The sequence below is a fragment of the Sapajus apella genome, unplaced genomic scaffold (genome assembly GCF_009761245.1).
Source record: "Sapajus apella isolate SASKATOON/1434 unplaced genomic scaffold, GSC_monkey_1.0 scaffold100, whole genome shotgun sequence".
Classification (NCBI taxonomy): domain Eukaryota; kingdom Metazoa; phylum Chordata; class Mammalia; order Primates; family Cebidae; genus Sapajus; species Sapajus apella.
In genome coordinates, this window is record NW_022437040.1 from 1047442 (window position 1) to 1065180 (window position 17739).

At 43.6% G+C, this 17739-nt stretch overlaps 1 protein-coding gene across 1 annotated transcript in view; it reads right to left on the minus strand.

The window, feature by feature from the left end:
• The window catches only part of CELF2 (CUGBP Elav-like family member 2), a 641808-nt gene that overhangs the window by 556555 nt on the left and 67514 nt on the right, over positions 1-17739 (minus strand). The window lies entirely within an intron of this gene.

A 17739-nucleotide genomic window follows, 5' to 3' on the forward strand; every position in this document is an offset into this window, starting at 1 on the left:
ACACACACACACACACACACACACACACACACACACACACACACACAATAATAATAAAATAAACTAAGAAAGAAAAAATGGGGTCTGGAGAAGAAACGTGACGGAGGTGGAAAGCCTATTTCAGACAGTCACTTTCTTCAGATCCTCTTGGCCTTAGCTATTTCGAGGGCCTTGGGGTACTTGTTTCTGCCCAGTAGCTACTGTAGGAACAAACTCTGCATGAGTTCCAGCTGAACTCATGGAGCTGTAACCTGTAAACTTTGCCTTGTGCCTCTGCCTTATTACCGCTTCTCCCACTCTGGGTTTTGCTTAGGATGCTGAGGTCTGAGATGCCATGGAGAGGCACCCAAGGACCCAAGTCTATGCAAGTCAGAAAGAGGGGTGAGTAACCACCTCATGTGGCAAATCTTTGACAAACTGGATGCAGGGGCTGGCAAATCTAATTTCACTGCCTACTTCCCACAGTTGGGTTGTCTGAAGATGAAGTTATTCATATGGCCCCTTGAGAGATTCTCCTGTGAGATCGAGCAATGAACCCTGCTGAATACCTGGTTTGTTCACTGACACCCTCTGCAAAGGCTCTCTTTCTTTCTCTGCTCACACACTTTCCCTCACACTGCTTCTCTTCTAATGGACTCCCTAATACAGTAGTAACATATACATTTTATTTATTTTATTATTTTTTAAATTCCAGGCTCCATTTCCCAAGGGACTTAAGCTGAGACCATTGGTATCAGGCTCTTAAAAACACACCCTCAGGATGGCATTCTGGAGGCCCCTAATTTGAATCCAGCCTAAGCAGATCTGGAAGACATAAATAAGCACATGAACAGGTGGCCCAGTCTACCTTGTCATCTACTTCTGAAGTACTGAAACCTGACCTTGAACTCACAATTATGGTATCATGGTGGCGGTGGTGGTAGCGTTGTTGGTGTTGGGTGATTTGTGATCAACCAAATGACTTGGGACTGGTTTATACTTCAAAGACAGGTCAGCATGATATACTGGTGCTAGCCAAAATTGAGTACTGCTGCACTTCAGCTCCAGCATAGCCCCAAAAGACAGTGATGAAGGAAAATATCCCTACTCCACAGAGCTTCCAGCAACATGCTTACTTGTTCCTGAGAAGCAGCTTGAGATATGAAAATATATGGACTGTTAGTAGTGGGAAACGAATTCGTGGTCAGCCAGGGGCTTAGAAGGAAAAAGATTGGAAGATCAGGGACAAGGTGGTCCAAGCAAGACACGTGTGAGTGGGCGCAAAGCACGCCAACTTTTGTGTCTTACGGTCATGCCCACTGAGGAATCACCATTGAAGTGGCGGCTCTAAAACCCCACAGGGCAGGTGTCTCATTCTGTGCCTGTCGCTCACCCTCTGCTTTTGGCAACCCCAGTGCAGACATAGCAGGTTTACGAACAGAGTGGCCATGGTGGCAGGGGTGAAGGTTAAACGTGAGCCCAACAGCATGGGCTCTCTTTCCCCAAGGTTCATCTAGCCCCTGCTGCTGCTGAATACCCAGCCTTCAATGTGGAGACCAAGGCTGAGCCCTCCCCTCGCTCCATTTCCCAGGGTCCACTCAGACCCTAAAGGCAGGTCCCTTAAACCAGACCCCTTCCATCCCAATGGAGGCAGCAATGTGTCTTTCCCGGAACACACGCCTTCTCCACATACAGCTCTCCTTCTGCCTCCCTTACAGGTCTCCACCTACTTATCTACTCAAAGTCACCTCAGATGCATTTTAAGACAATGGAAGTGCAACAATGGCAGGCAGAGAGCAATGTAATTCCCTCATTATTCCCTGTGCCTCATTCACCAAGGACAGCTGGCCTGTGAAGGACTCAGCTAGGACATAGCCCAGGGAAAACCTTGGCTAGAATGTACGAGTCTGGGATACAAGGGGAGAAAATTAGGATCGGCTCCTGTCAGCATCCATCACCCAATAACCAAATAATGGCATCTGCACTTGCTCTCTGTGCAATCTTAGTTTCCACCAAGTTAGAAGTTCTGGTTTCCGGGCTGAGTGTATGAAACACTTACACAGGAGGGCTTGGTGTCTCAGGTTGGAGTGCCAGAGGCCAAGACAGCAGTTTTTGTAAATTGTTAGCTTGGTCCTGACTCTCCCGAGGAGCTGGGAGGGCGGCCCAGTGTGCTTGTGTCTGGGATTCAGAGCATTTCCTCTGCAGTCTCTCGGTGCTTCTGAGTTGAGTGCTGACGATAAATGGGAAACTGCACCAATTGCAGCCCAACAAAGATGAGACACCCGGTCCTCATGGAGAGAGCTCTGGAGTGCATAGTAGAGGATGCGCATCAGTCATGACCTCAAGACCAGCTGCAGTTCGTTGCTTCTTCAACATTTTAACTTAAGGCTTCCTCAGAGATTGAGGCTGGCTGCCTCTTGAAGGGGGCACTCTGTGACTGATTTTTTTTTTTTCTTGAGATGGAGTCTTGCTCTGTCGTCAGGCTCTAGTGGCGTTAGCTCACTGCAACCTCCGCCTCCTGGGTTCAAGAAATTCTCTAGCCTCAGCCTCCCAAGTAGCTGGGACTAGAGGTACCCACCACTGCGCCCAGCTAATTTTGTATTTTTAGTAGAGATGGAGTTTCACCATGTTGGCCAGGATGGTCTCGATCTCTTGATCTCATGATCTGCCCACCTAGGCCTCCCAAAGTGCTGGGATTACAGGCATGAGCCACCATGCCTGGCCTGACTGATTGGTTTTAAATTCCCTCTGATGGCATCTTGTTCTCACAGCAATAAAGCCCACCTGTGGTCGGGAGTCAATACAATGCAAGGGCACAGGTAAATGTGGCGGATGGGTCTTCAGGCCCTCTCAGCCTCATCCACCTCCTGGCCCAGGGCCCCTCGTTCTGGCCTGGCCTCTGCCATCAAACTGGCTGTGCTTGGATTCTGGCCAGTTTCACCCAGGCACAACTCAACAGAGCCTTATGCCATCACACCAAACACCTCTCACCTCGTGCCCTGGGCCTTCAATTTTTGTAAGAACTGAAGCAAGAGGTTCCTCGGAACTGGTTCAATGCCACCCTTGTGCAATTCAGAAGCATGGGACAATTTTTCCACAAAGTGAAAAATGGGACCAGTGAGAAATGGGAGCTGGTAAATAAGGTCTCCTGCCCTGGACACACTGTCTGAAGTTCACAGTCATTTGTCCGGTTCCTTGGATGTCAGCCCCCACAAGATCAAGCCTTTGGTGACCCTCCACCCCTAAAGTTGGTACTAAGAACCCCGCCCTTGCGCTGGCTCTAGCTTCTCGCTCTTTTACCTCCTCTTTTCCCATAATCCTGCTTTCCTGGGAGTGCACTCCCTAATAAAACACTGCAAACGAGCTTTTGCCTCAGGCTTTGCTTTCCGGGCAGCCTGGCCAAGGCAGAATTCATGTAAGAATGCAGAGATTTGAAGTGGAGAGATTTAACTGCTGCAGAAGATCTAGAAGCAGATGCTTAGCAGACAGCGGAGGTGGGATACAAAACCTAGAAAGTGGGGGAGACCTCTTTTCATCTTGATTCTGTTACTTCCAGTTGTCAAAGTAAAGTATTGGCTTCCAATTGTCAAAGTATTGGCATGATGATTTATAAGATGATTAAAAAGACATTAGAAGGAATGGGAAAGAAAGATTTGGGGACATGACAGGGTCAAAGGGTGACCCTTTTATATGTGTTTTACATGTGACATCGACAACTGCCTTGGAGCTTACTCTTCCAGACACACTGATCCCAGCCTCTTTCCTCTTGGAGAACTCGGTTCTGCCGCCTCTCAGAAGACACTTTGTGCAGTGTGCAGCGCCTCTCTGCTGTCTGATTAGGTTTGCATGAGCAGTTGTGTAGAACTTTGAAGTGCTGCATTATAATCATATTTGTTTCTACCTCTTACGCATGTGGAAACCAGGTTAGGCAGATAAAAATGGCAAAGGGTGAAGGCACAGTGTGGGATCGGCACCAGGTTGCCAAATGGAATTTTTGCGGAAAGTATGCTTCTTTGAAAACAATTGCATTCACAGCAGCTTTGATTTGGAATTTTAAAGGACATATGATTTCCCTTTCAAATATGAATTATTTGTGTTTTATTGTCAATGCATACAATAAAGTGTATCATAAACAGCCCCATAGAAAAACATGTTAATCTCCCCAAAGTATCCCTACTAGACATCTCCTTTTCTTTTCTTCCTGTTTGAATTTTTGCATGACCCCAGAGTTGCTCTGTTACTAAGAAGAACAAATGGCTGAATGAACACTAAAAGTGTGGAGCACTGCTCGTCTGTGGGTTACCATTTAAAACTCTTTCAGTCAGCAGCACAGCGTGAAATACTAATTCACTCCATCTACAATACCATATCCATTAGCACTTTCTTATTCTGGAATTGAAATAGCCCAAAGCTCAGAGAGTCACTAAAGAGAGTAATTAATACAATAGCACAATTCTCCATGCTTCAGGTGATACGATGAACAGCTTTACCTGTCACAAACAAATACTACAGGAGGCAGGCTCAGGTGGTTTTGCATTTTGAATCCTCCCCCTCCCTCTCTAAGTTCTGACATTCTCTTTCCAGGTGGATGTTGTACTTTTGTCCACTGAAAATACAGGGACCTTCTGTTTTTGTGTTCATGCCTCATTCTGTTTCAAACAGCTCCACTGTTCGAATAACCATGCATTTGCAAAAACAAGCCACAAAAGAGACATGGTTTATATGTTGGTTTCACCTGCCATTTTCCATCTTTCTACATCTTCCTCCTGTCTCATACTCAGAGCAGCTCTGTGGAAGGTATGGACTCTTTACTAAAGGCTATTTAGTTCCATGACCATCGAGGGTGGGTTTTCCTGACCAGGGCAGCATTTCCAGGTTGTGTAAGTTAAAGGGCCTCCATCTCATAGTTACAGACTTAGGGATCTCAATTTCCAAGTCCATTGTCAAATAAATGTATGTCACAAAACACTTCACAAGGTTCACTATGAAGGATATGTCTGCTCTCGCGTGCAGTGAGGGGAGGAGGGTGAAAAAGCTTTTGCCTAATGTTGAAACTGCTCAAATGACTTCTTTTGCATAAAGGAAAAGCAGGTGCTTCATAAACACAAATTGGGCCAGTATTTTGCACTTACTGATATCTTTTCACATACATTATCTAATTTATTCTTGCAGCTACTGTCCAAGTTCCAAAAGTCAAACATCATCATGTATATTTTGTAAAATGAGCAAATTGAAGCTCAGAGAGGCTAAGCAGAGACTGCATGTAGAAATCCTGGATTATAACCTAGGACTGCTAACATGAACTTGTCGTACTAACTAGATGCTGCAGTTCTACAAATGTGGCTGGCTTTTCTCAAATATTTTATAATTTATTTTATTTTAGAGGCAGAGTCTTGCTCTGTCGCCCAGGCTGGAGTGCCGTGGGCAATTTTTAAATATTTTGTAGAGACAGGGTCTTTGCATGTTGCCCAGGCTGGTCTCGAACTCCTGGGCTCAAGCGATCCACCTGCCTCGGCCTCTCAAAGTGCTAGGATTACAGGCATGAGCCACCATACCTGCTCATTGTTTTTCAAATCTTTCTTTGTTGTATCCTTCTGGAACTGTTCGCCACAGAGGGTAAGTGCTTAATGGGTGTGAATCCCACAAGTCTGAGACCTGAGAACCCCCTCCAAGGGGTTTTGCTTTCCTAGGGGATTCTGGACTATTGACTCAGTTTCGGAGTGTCAGTCTGGATTCTCTCTACATGTAAAAATCTGGCATAGGTGACTCCCCTTCCAGGGCTCCAGGTGTCTCTATAATCTACACTTTCTTTTTCCCTCTTACACCAAATTCTCAGATGATTTTCCTACTCAAATCTCTGTCTCCACCTCCAAGTCATGTGTCAAATGACTTCCATTTGGCTTCTTCTAGCACATACAATTCATAATTAAATCCTGTTACAACACTGACTTTCCTATTACTCAGGCCCCTGAATACCGCCCTATCCTCTCCTTACACTTCCCAGAGTGGACAACCATTTTTCCTGCAGCAGTCTCCACCTACCAAAGTCTCCTGGTTTGTCTTCTACCTCTCTGGTCATTTCTTGTCTTAGTTTGGTGTCATCCTTCTCTACTTAACCTCTGATGTTGGAATATATAAGGGCTCAGTTTTAGGATCTCTTCTCTGTCTCTCTCCCAATTTTAGAACATCTCATTAGTTCTAACGAATTCATTTGCCATGTATATGCTCAGGATTTTCAAATTCATATTACCAGTTAAATACTTTTAGTCTAAGTCAGGACCAATAAGATATCATCTACCTATCTGTCTGTCTACACACAAACACACACACACACACACACACACACACACACACACACACACACGATTTATTACAAGGAATTGGCCCCTGTAATTAGAGAGGCTGAGAAGTTCCAAGATCTTCAGGTGGCAAGCTGGAGACCCAGGAGCCCACTGTGAAGGACTGAAAACCAGCAGAGCTAATCGTGTAAGTTCCAGTCCGGAAACCAGCAGGCTCAAGACCCAAGAACCAATGTTTCAGTTTGCATCTGAAGCTAGGAAAAGACCAATGCCCCAGCTCAGCTGAAGGCAGGAGGTTCTCTTTTGCTCTGGGGGAGGTTGGATTTTGTGTTGTATTCAGGCCTTCAACTGATTGGATGAGGCCCACCCACATTTGAGAGAGCAACTGCTTTATTCAGTCTACTCATTCAAACATTAATCTCATTCCAAAACACCATCACAGGAACACCCAGAATAATATTTGACCAAATATCTGGGTATCCTGTGGCTCAGTGAAATTGATACATGAAATTAATCCTCATATATTTTTCATGGACTTACACCTCTATCAACCTAATCAACCACATCTATTTTGAGTTCTCACAGGTCCCTCAGATTTAACCTGTCAAAAACTTATTGTATAATCTTTTTCTTTAAATTTATTCCTTCCTCAAGTATTTTTGAAAACTGTAAAAGACACCAAAACCCATTCAAATTCTTATGTGAGAACCTGAGAGACACCTTTCACACTCCTTCTCCTACACCCCGTCAGATCATCAATTCCAGCCAACACCCATTGTGAGGTATTTGTTGAAGCTGTCGACTTCCTTTAATTTCTGTTGTTACTTGATTCAAGTAATCAGTATTTTTTTTTCTTTTGGAATTGTGGACCACAATGATCTGTAGACTTCTAATTCCCACCACTCAAATCTATGCTCCATAAAGCGCTGAGTGATCTTTCAAAATACACTGTAGACCATGCTACCACCCAGCTTAAAATTCTTCTGTGACTTCCCATTGCTCTTAAGATAAAGTCCAAAGTCCCTAATGAGCCCTACAAAGTCTTGCATGATGTGACCTTTGCTGACATCATTAGCCTTGTCCATCTCACTTATTCTCTGAGCCCTGCCAGGAGTTTTTTCTCAATTCCTTCCACTCATAGAGCACTTTCTTTCCTCAACGCTCTTACAAATCCTTTTCTTTCTGCTAGAAACACTGTTGGCCTTTTTCCTCTTTTGCTTGGATGTGTTCTATTCAGCCTCTAGGCTTCAGCGTACATGTCATTTCACTGGGAAATCTTCCTGAGTCCCCTGGTTAGCTGGATGTGTTCTCATCACATGCTGATCTCCTTCCTCCCCTCTGATGCAGCTTTTGTCACACCCATCACCCATTCACTGCCTCTGTCGTTCTATTTAATGCCCATCCCCCACACATGGTAATCTGTATCCATGTGACTTGTGCACATCTTCTGAGTTAAGTAAATAAATGAGTAATAATTTAGGGGATAAATGAATGAATGCGATGAATGAACAGTCAAGATGCCTAGCTCTTGCTACAACCAAGTCACAGTAGCAAGTCTCTTTTCCATGCAGGTGCCAGTCTGGGTCACATGGAGAATTCAAGAGCAAACGGAGAACACTCCTAGAGTCAGATGTTCTCAGGATAAAGAGGGGGTCTGGGTAGGATAGAGAGGTCTAGATGTACCAGACCACAAAAGGTAAAAGTCAAGACAACAGTGGTCAGAATGATTTTAGCTGGGAACAGTGGCTCACGTCTGTAATCCCAGCACTTTGGGAGGCTGAGGTGGGTGGATCACCTGAAGTCAGGAGTTTGAGACCAGCCTGGCCAACATGGTAAAACCCTGTCTGTACTAAAAACACAAAATTAACCAGACGTGGTGGTACATGCCTGTAAGAGGCTGAGGCAGGAGAATCGCTTGAACCTGGGAGGCGGAGGTTGCACTGAACCAAGACTGTGTCACTGCACTCCAGCCTGGGCCACAAGAGCTGAACTCCATCTCAAAAAAATAAATAAATAGGGGATACGATCCAAGATGGCTGTTTAGGAACAGCTCAGGATTGCAGCTCCCAGTGAAAGCGCAGAGGGTGAGTGGACCCCGCATTTTTATTGCCCACAGACTAGGCAATTACCAGGTGGAGGAGCTCCACAGGTTGCCAGCATGGCTGTTTCGGCCAGCGCGGCTGTGCCGGCTGGTGCTGCTGCTTTGCCCCGCGTGGCTGCTTTGTCGGCGCCCCGGAGCAGCGGTTCTCCGTACAAAATACACCGGTCAGGGTGCCCTCTTGGCTAGCAATTGGAGCCACGAGAAGTCGCCCATTCATCTGTTTAAAAAGGGGACTGAGCAGGGAACCAGGACAGTAGATTCCAGGGCAAAAAAAGCACCACGAATCTCAGTGCCGCTGTTTAAGCCAGCGCAGTGAGTCACTGCCCAGGAAAAAACACAGACCGCGGAGCCTCTTCAACAGGTGACTGGAACACCAACTTAAAAAAAAAAAAAAAGGCTCTGAGGCAGGGAGCCAGGCGATCAGGCTCGGCTGGTCCCACCCCCACAAAAGAACAGCAATCAGAAACTCTCTGGATTGAGAGTTTCATAGCAAGCACAGCTGAACCCGGGATGGTTCAGCTCTGTGGGGGAGAGGCGTCCACCATTACCGAGGCAGCCCACCATGACAGAGGTAGTCAGCCAATGCTGAGGAAGCCCACTGTTGCCAAGGCAACCCGCCACTACAGAGAGGCTCCGCCTTAACAGAGGCTGGCCACCATTGCCCAGGCAGTTCTAACTACACCCATATAAACAGGACTGCAGGGAAGTTCACTTGGCAGCTGGACGGAGCGCACAGCAGCTCAGCAAAGCCTCTACAGGCAGACAGTGACTAGGCTGCCTCCTTGCTGGGCAGGGCAGCTCTGAAGGAAAAAAAGAGAAAGCAGCAGCATAACAGAAACTCATAAATAAAGCCCTAAATCCCTGGGACAGAGCACCTGGGAACAAAAAGCGGTTTATGAGTTCTGCTGCAGCAGACCTAAACGTACCTGCCCAGCAGCTCTGAATGAACAACAGAACTCACAGCTCCGCATTTGAGCTCCTATAAAAAAGAGACCATCTCCTCAAGCAGCTCCCTGACCCCTGTATATCCAAAGAGTCACCTCATAAAGGAGAGATCAGATTGACACTTGGCGGGTATACTTCTGGGACAAAGATAGCAGAAGAAGAAAACTGGTAACAACCCTTATTGTTCAGCAGCTGCTGCAGGTGATCCCCAGGCAAGCAGGGCCTGGAGTGGACCTCAGCAGACCTACAGCAGAGGGGCCCAGCTGTCAGAAGGAAAACCAAGAGACCCAAATAACATCATCATCAACAAACAGAACGTCCACTCAGAGACCCAATCTGAAAGCCAGCAACTACAAAGACGACAGGTGGATAAATCCATAAAGACGGGAAGAAACCAGTGCAAAAAGGATGAAAACACCCGAAACCAGAACACCTCTCCTCCTAAAAGGGATCACAACTCCTCACCAGCAAGGGAACAAGGTTGGATGGAGAACGAGTGTGATGAAATGACAGAATCAGACTTCAGAAAGTGGGTAGTAAGAAACTACTGTGAACTTAAAGAACATGTTCTAACCCAATGCAAAGAAACTAAGAACCTGGAAAAAAGATCTGACGAAATGCTAATGAGAACGGACAAAATAGAAAGTAATATAAATGAATTGATGGAGCTGAAAAACACAACACAAGAACTTCATGAAGCATGCACAAGTATCAACAGCCAAATTGACCAAGCAGAAGAAAGCATATCAGAGGTTGAAGATCAACTCAATGAAATAAAACGGGAAGGCAAGAATAGGGACAAAAGGGTAAAAAGGAATGAACAAAGTCTCCAAGAAATGTAGGACTATGTGAAAAGACCTAATCTACGTTTGATAGGCGTACCTGAATGCGACAAAGAGAATGAATCCAAGCTGGAAAATACTCTTCAGGATATTATCCAGGAAAACTTTCCCAACCTAGCAAGGCAGGCAAATATTCAAGTCCAGGAAATACAGAGAACACCACAAAGATATTCGTCAAGAAGAGCAACCCCAAGGCACATAATCATCAGATTGACCAGGGTTGAAATGAAGGAGAAAATACTAAGGGCAGCCAGAGAGAAAGATCGGGTTACCCACAAAGGGAAGCCCATCAGATGCACAGCAGATCTATCAGCAGAAACCATACAAGCCAGAAGAGAGTGGGGCCAATATTCAACATCCTTAAAGAAAAGAACTTTCAACCCAGAATCTCCTATCCAGCCAAACTAAGCTTTATAAGTGAAGGAAAATAAAATCCTTTGTGAACATGCAAGTACTCAGAGATTTCGTCACCTCCAGGCCAGCTTTACAAGAGCTCCTGAAAGAGGCTGTACACATATAAAGGAACAACTAGTACCAGCCACTCCAAAAGCATGCCAAATGGTAAAGAGACTCAACACAATGAAGAATCTGCATCAACTAACGGGCAAAACAGCCAGCTAGCACCAAAATGGCAGTATCAAATTCACACATAACAATATTAACCCTAAATGTAAATGGACTAAATGCCCCAATCAAAAGACACAGACTGGCAAATTGGATAAAAAGCCAAAACCCATTGGTGTGCTGCATCCAGGAAACCCATCTCACATGCAAGGATACACAATGGCTCAAAATAAAGGGATGTAGGAAGATTTACCAAGCAAATGGAGAGCAAAAAAAAAGCAGGAGTTGCAATTCTCATCTCTGATAAATTAGACTTTAAAGCAACAAAGATCAAAAGAGACAAAGAAGGACATTACATACTGGTAAAAGGATCAATGCAACAAGAAGAGCTAACGATCCTAAATATATACGCACCCAATACAGGAGCACCCAGATACATAAGGCAAGTTCTTAATGACTTACAAAGAGACTTAGACTCCCACACAATTATAGTGGGAGACTTTAATACCCCATTGTCAATATTGGACAGATCAACCAGACAGAAAATTAACAAGGATATCCAGGACTTAAACTCAGACCTGGACCAAGCAAACCTAATAGACATTTACAGAACTCTCCACCCCAAATCCACAGAATATACATTCTTCTCAGCACCACATCACACCTACTCTAAAATTGACCACATAATTGGGAGTAAATCACTCCTCAGCAAATGCAAAAGAACGGAAATCATAACAAACAGTCTCTCAGACCACAGTGCAATCGAGTTAGAACTCAGAATTCAAAAACTACCCCAGAACTGCACAGCTTCATGGAAACTGAACAACTTGCTCTTGAATGTTGACTGGATAAACAATGAAATGAAGACAGAAATAAAGATGTTCTTCGAAACAAACGAGAATGAAGACACAACTTACCAGAATCTCTGGGACACATTTAAAGCAGTCTCTAGAGGAAAATATAGGCAATAAGTGCCCACATGAGAAGCAAGGAGAGATCAAAAATTGACACCCTATCATAAAAACTGAAAGAGGTAGAGGAGCAAGATCAAAAAAACTCAAAGTCTAGCAGAAGACAAGAAATAGCTAAGATCAGAGCAGAACTGAAGGAGATGGAGACACAAAAATCCCTTCAAAAAATCAATAAATCCAGGAGCTGGTTTTTTGAAAAGATCAACAAAATAGACAGACCACTAGCCAGACTAATAAAAAAGAAAAGAGAGAATAACCAAATTGATGCAATAAAAAACGATAAAGGGGATATCACCACAGATTCCACAGAAATTCAAACCATCATCAGAGATTATTACAAACAACTCTATACACATAAACTAGTAAACCTGGAAGAAATGGATAAATTCCTGGACACTTGCCCCCTCCCAAGCCTAAACCAGGAAGAAGCCAAAACCCTGAACAGACCCATAACAAGGTCTGAAGTTGAGGCAGCAATTAAGAGCTTACCACCCAAAAAAAGCCCAGGTCCAGATGGGTTCACAGCCAAATTCTATCAGACATACAAAGAGGAGCTGGTACCATTCCTTCTGAAACTATTCCAAACAATACAAAAAGAGGGAATTCTTCCCAAGTCATTTTATGAGACCAACATCATCCTGATTCCAAAACCCGGCAGAGACTCAACAAGAAAAGAAAACTTCAGGCCAATATCCATGATGAACATAGATGCAAAAATCTTCAATAAAATACTGACAAGCTGATTGCAACAGCACATCAAAAAGCTTATCCACCATGACCAAGTAGGCTTCATCCTGGGGATGCAAGGCTGGTTCAATATACGCAAGTCTATAAACGTAATTCACCATATAAACAGAAACAAAGACAAAAACCACATGATTATCTCAATTGATGCAGAGAAGGCTTTTGACAAAATTCAACAGCCCTTTATGATAAAAACCCTCAATAAGCTAGGTATTGACAGAACGTACCTCAAAATAATAAAAGCTATTTATGACAAACCAACAGCCAATATCATACTGAATAGGCAAAAACTGGAAGCATTCCCCTTGAAATGTGGCACTAGACAAGGATGTCCTCTCTCACCACTCCTATTCAATATAGTACGAGAAGTTCTAGCCAGAACAATCAGGCAAGAAAAAGAAATAAAGGGTATTCAAAAAGGAAAGGAGGAAGTCAGATTGTCTCTATTTGCAGACGACATGATTGTATATCTAGAAGACCCCATCGTCTCAGCCCCAAATCTCCTGAAACTGATAAGCAACTTCAGCAAAGTCTCAGGATACAAAATCAATGTGCAAAAATCACATGCATTCCTATACACCAATAACAGAGCCAAATCAAGAACAAACTTCCATTCACAATTGCCACAAAGAGAATAAAATACCTAGGAATACAATTAACAAGGAACGTAAAGGACCTCTTCAAGGAGAACTACAAGCCACTGCTCAATGAAATAAGAGAGGACACAAACAGATGGAGAAACATTCCATGTTCATGGTTAGGAAGAATCAATATCATGAAAATGGCTATACTGCCCAAAGTAATTTACAGATTCAATGCTATCCCCATCAAGCTACCAATGACCTTCTTCATAGAACTGGAAAAAACCACCTTAAACTTCATATGGAACCAAAAGAGAGCCCGCATAGCCAAGTCAATTCTAAGCAAAAAGAACAAAGCGGGAGGCATCACACTACCAGACTTCAAACTATACTACAGGGCTACAGTAATCAAAACAGCATGGTACTAGTACCAAAACAGAGATATAGACCAATGGAACAGAACAGAGGTCTCAGACACAACACAACATATCTACAACCATCTGATCTTTGACAAACCAGACAAAAACAAGCAATGGGGAAAAGATTCCCTGTTTAATAAATGGTGTTGGGAAAACTGGCTAGCCATGTGCAGAAAGCAGAAACTGAACCCCTTCCTGACACCTTACACTAAAATTAACTCCAGATGGATTAAAGACTTAAACATAAGACCTAACACCATAAAAACCCTAGAAGAAAATCTAGGCAAAACCATTCAGGACATAGGCGTAGGCAAGGACTTCATGACCAAAACACCAAAAGCATTGGCAACAAAAGCCAAAATAGACAAATGGGACCTAATCAAACTCCACAGCTTCTGCACAGCAAAAGAAACAGTCATTAGAGTGAATCGGCAACCAACAGAATGGGAAAAAATTTTTGCAGTTTACCCATCTGACAAAGGGCTGATATCCAGAATTTACAAAGAACTAAAACAGATTTACAAGAAAAAAACTAACAAGCCCATTCAAAAGTGGGCAAAGGATATGAACAGATACTTTACAAAAGAAGACATTCATGAGGCCAACAAACATATGAAAAAATGCTCATCATCACTGGTCATCAGAGAAATGCAAATCAAAACAACATTGAGATACCATCTCATGCCGGTTAGAATGGCGATCATAAAAAAATCTGGAGACAACAGATGCTGGAGAGGATGTGGAGAAATAGGAACACTTTTACACTGTTGGTGGGAGTGTAAATTAGTTCAACCATTGTGGAAGACAGTGTGGCGATTCCTCAAGGACCTAGAAATAGAAATTGCTGGATATTGACCCAGCAATCCCATTACTGGGTATATATCCAAAGGATTATAAATCGTTCTACTATAAGGACACGTGCACACGAATGTTCATTGCAGCACAGTTTACAATAGCAAAGACCTGGAACCAACCCAAATGCCCATCGATGATAGACTGGACAGGGAAAATGTGGCATATATACACCATGGAATATTATGCAGCCATCAAAAACGATGGGTTTGTGTCCTTTGTAGGGACATGGATGAACCTGGAAACCATCATTCTCAGCAAACTGACAGAAGAGCAGAAGATCAAACACTGCATGTTCTCACTCATAGGCGGGTGTTGAACAATGAGAACACATGGACACAGGGAGGGGAGCACTACACACTGGGGTCAGTTGGGGGGAAATAGGGGAGGGATGGTGGGGGGTGGGGAGCTGGGGAGAGATAGCAAGGGGAGAGATGCCAGATGTAAGTGATGGGGAGGAAGGCAGCAAATCACACTGCCATGTGAGTACCTATGCAACAATCTTGCATGTTCTTCACATGTACCCCAAAACTAAAAAGCAATAAAATAAATGGGAAAAAAATAAAATAAATAAAAGATTTTAAATACCTGGCTATTTTAGCTACTATTTCTATATAGAAATACTATCATCTTTTCAAGAATATAATTTGTCTTCTCTATATGATTTTGCAACAGGCCTACATATTCAATAAATACTTAGAGTCTGGTTCTCTCATCTTCTGGCAGGGAGAGGAAGATGAGAATTTAGACTTATGAAACAGCTGGAAGAATCTTCTATGGCAACGATTATTCTCCTATGTGTTGTTAGGGTCACAAAGCCTTGATCCTGGGGCCCAGAGTGAGCCATGGTTGGCTGCTTAGAAAATGGGCACTGAGCTCCTAGTGAATCCAGCCAATACTCACAGATGCCTGCTTTATGTAGGGTGGATGAGTTAGGCCTGGCACCTCCATCTATGTGTTCCTATTTCACCTTCCATTCATGCAGTCTTATGCCTTTGGGATTTCTTCAATGATAAATTTGCATGCTACGCTCAGGCCCATGGAATGGAAGGCAAACCGTGTTACAAAGCAGTCACTGATTCGATATCTCATATCTCTGTGAAGCAAGGATCTGTGCCAATGAAGCTGAACTTCAGCTTTTGGCAAGGTTAAAAAAATTTAGAGGACTCCCTGACAATTACGAGATAGGGAAGCTCTCCTAGCAGCTTCGTTCAACAGGCAGTTTTAATCAAAAGACAAATGAAGTTAGAAGACACACTGTATTGATCTTAGAGGAAATGAGTGAGACATACGTCAGGCAAACAAGAAACGTACAGAATAAAGAAAAAAGAGAGGCATTTGTTTTGGCCTGGGTGGCTTATTTCATTGCATGTTATTAAATGCACTCAAATCTGTCAATTATGCACTGGATGCTACCTATAATTGTTCACAGCCATGCAATGTCTGAACCATATTTTTACATTAAGGCACCAAGGTCAATGATATAGATAATTAACCAACTGATTTAGTGCATTCATTTTCCCTGAAGTTCTAGGAAGGCTCTCAGTACCCAGCCTTGAGATTCCTACTCCACATAGACACCAGGACAGCATGGGCTCCGTAATGGGACGCCAGCATGATCCATGGCTGGGGTTCTGCCTAGAAGCATTGTGTGAATACCTAAATGATGATGAATTCTCTCTTTGGGCCTGGCAGGAAGATGTTATTACACTGGCCCATATTCCTGACCTCCCAGGGTTTCCCACTAAGGACTGCCAAAGAGTTGCAGTGCTGATAATTCCTTAGGGAACACTGAAGGGTGTAAAGCAGACAGGCAAACCTGATGAAAAGAACCCAAGGTGCATTGAAGCTTAATCTATTACAGCACCAGCACCGAAGACAGCTGGACGCCTTTCCGTCTTCTCGCTTTGCCCTTCCACAATGGCAGCCAGCAGTCTACGTGCTATTTCTGCCCTCTCCAAGCATTCTTCACTTAGTTACATCTAGTCCTGTATTTCACCTATCAATAAAAAGAACTTGAAATCTTTCAACACAGAGGTATTATTTCTGCTTCAACTTATTTCAGGATGCCACAGTTCAAAATGAAAATCTGCAGATTGCTGATAGCTCTGTCAATATCATTCAGCTGCTGACAACATTTTATTTGTGATACCCGTAGACAGAGTGTAGGCCTCCGAACCTAACCACAAACAGAGAAAAAGTCCTGGGGTTCAAACAGTGTGGTTCTGTAGGGGTCTAGTTTACAAACTTTGCTTCTTCGTTATTGAAGGATTCTTTTTTTTTTTTTTTTTTTTTTTTGAGATGGAGTCTTGCTCTGTAGCCCAGGCTGGAGTGCAGTGGCACAATCTCGGCTCACTGCAACTTTGCCTCCTGGGTCCTGGTTCAAGAAATTCTCCTACCTCAGCCCTCCAAGTAGCTGGGATTACAGGCATGAGCCACCATGCCCAGCTAATTTTTGTATTTTTTAGTAGAGACAGGTTTTCACCATGTTGCCCAGTCTGGTCTTGAACTCCTGACTTCGTGATCCCCCCCACCTCAGCTTCCCAAAGTACTGGGATTAGAGGTGTGAGCCACTGCACCCGGCCTATTGAAGGATTCTTTACATATTTTAAGCTATATAAAATGTAAACATCTTATAACAAATTCAGCAGGAGGATAACAAGGGCAGCAACTGTATCTTCTTTTTTTCCCCCCTCTCTTTCTCTCTCTCTACCTTGCTAAAGAAAGGGAAGTTTTTGCCATAACTTTTCATTGTTTTAAATCACAAGTGTAGATGCCAACTCTTCAAACTATATATTTAAAGACAAGTAGCTTATTCTTATAATTTTGGGAAAAAGTCTGTAGTTGATTTCATTTGTATCTATTTTTCTATTTAGGCTGGTAAAAGTATCTTTTCATGTTTTTTCATAGTTTATTTTTTAGTAGTTTGCCTTTTAGAGTATATGTATATATGCATACATACACAGGCGTGTGTGTGTCACTGTTGAAGTCAATGAATTCACAGAAGTAGTCTATTTTATTTTACTGTTTTTTGTTTTCTGAGACCGAATTTTGCTCTTATTGCCCAGGGTGGAGTGCCGCAGTGCGATCTCGACTCACTGCAATATCAGCTCACTGCAACTTCCGCTTCCCGGGTTCAAGCATTTCTCCTGCCTCAGTCTCCCCAGTAGCTGGGATAACAGGTATGTGCCGCCACATCTGGCTAGTTTTGTATTTTTAGTAGAGACGGGGTTTCTCCATGTTGGTTAGGCTGGTGTGGAACTCCCAGTCTCAGGTGATCCACCTGCCTTGGCCACCCAAAGTGCTGGGATTACAGGTGTGAGACACTGCTCCCAACTATTTTACTGTTTTAAGAGACAGTGACAGTGCAATATTGTGATCATGCTCACTGCATCCTTGAACTCCTGTGCTCAAGTGATCCTCCTACCTTAGCCTCCCAAGT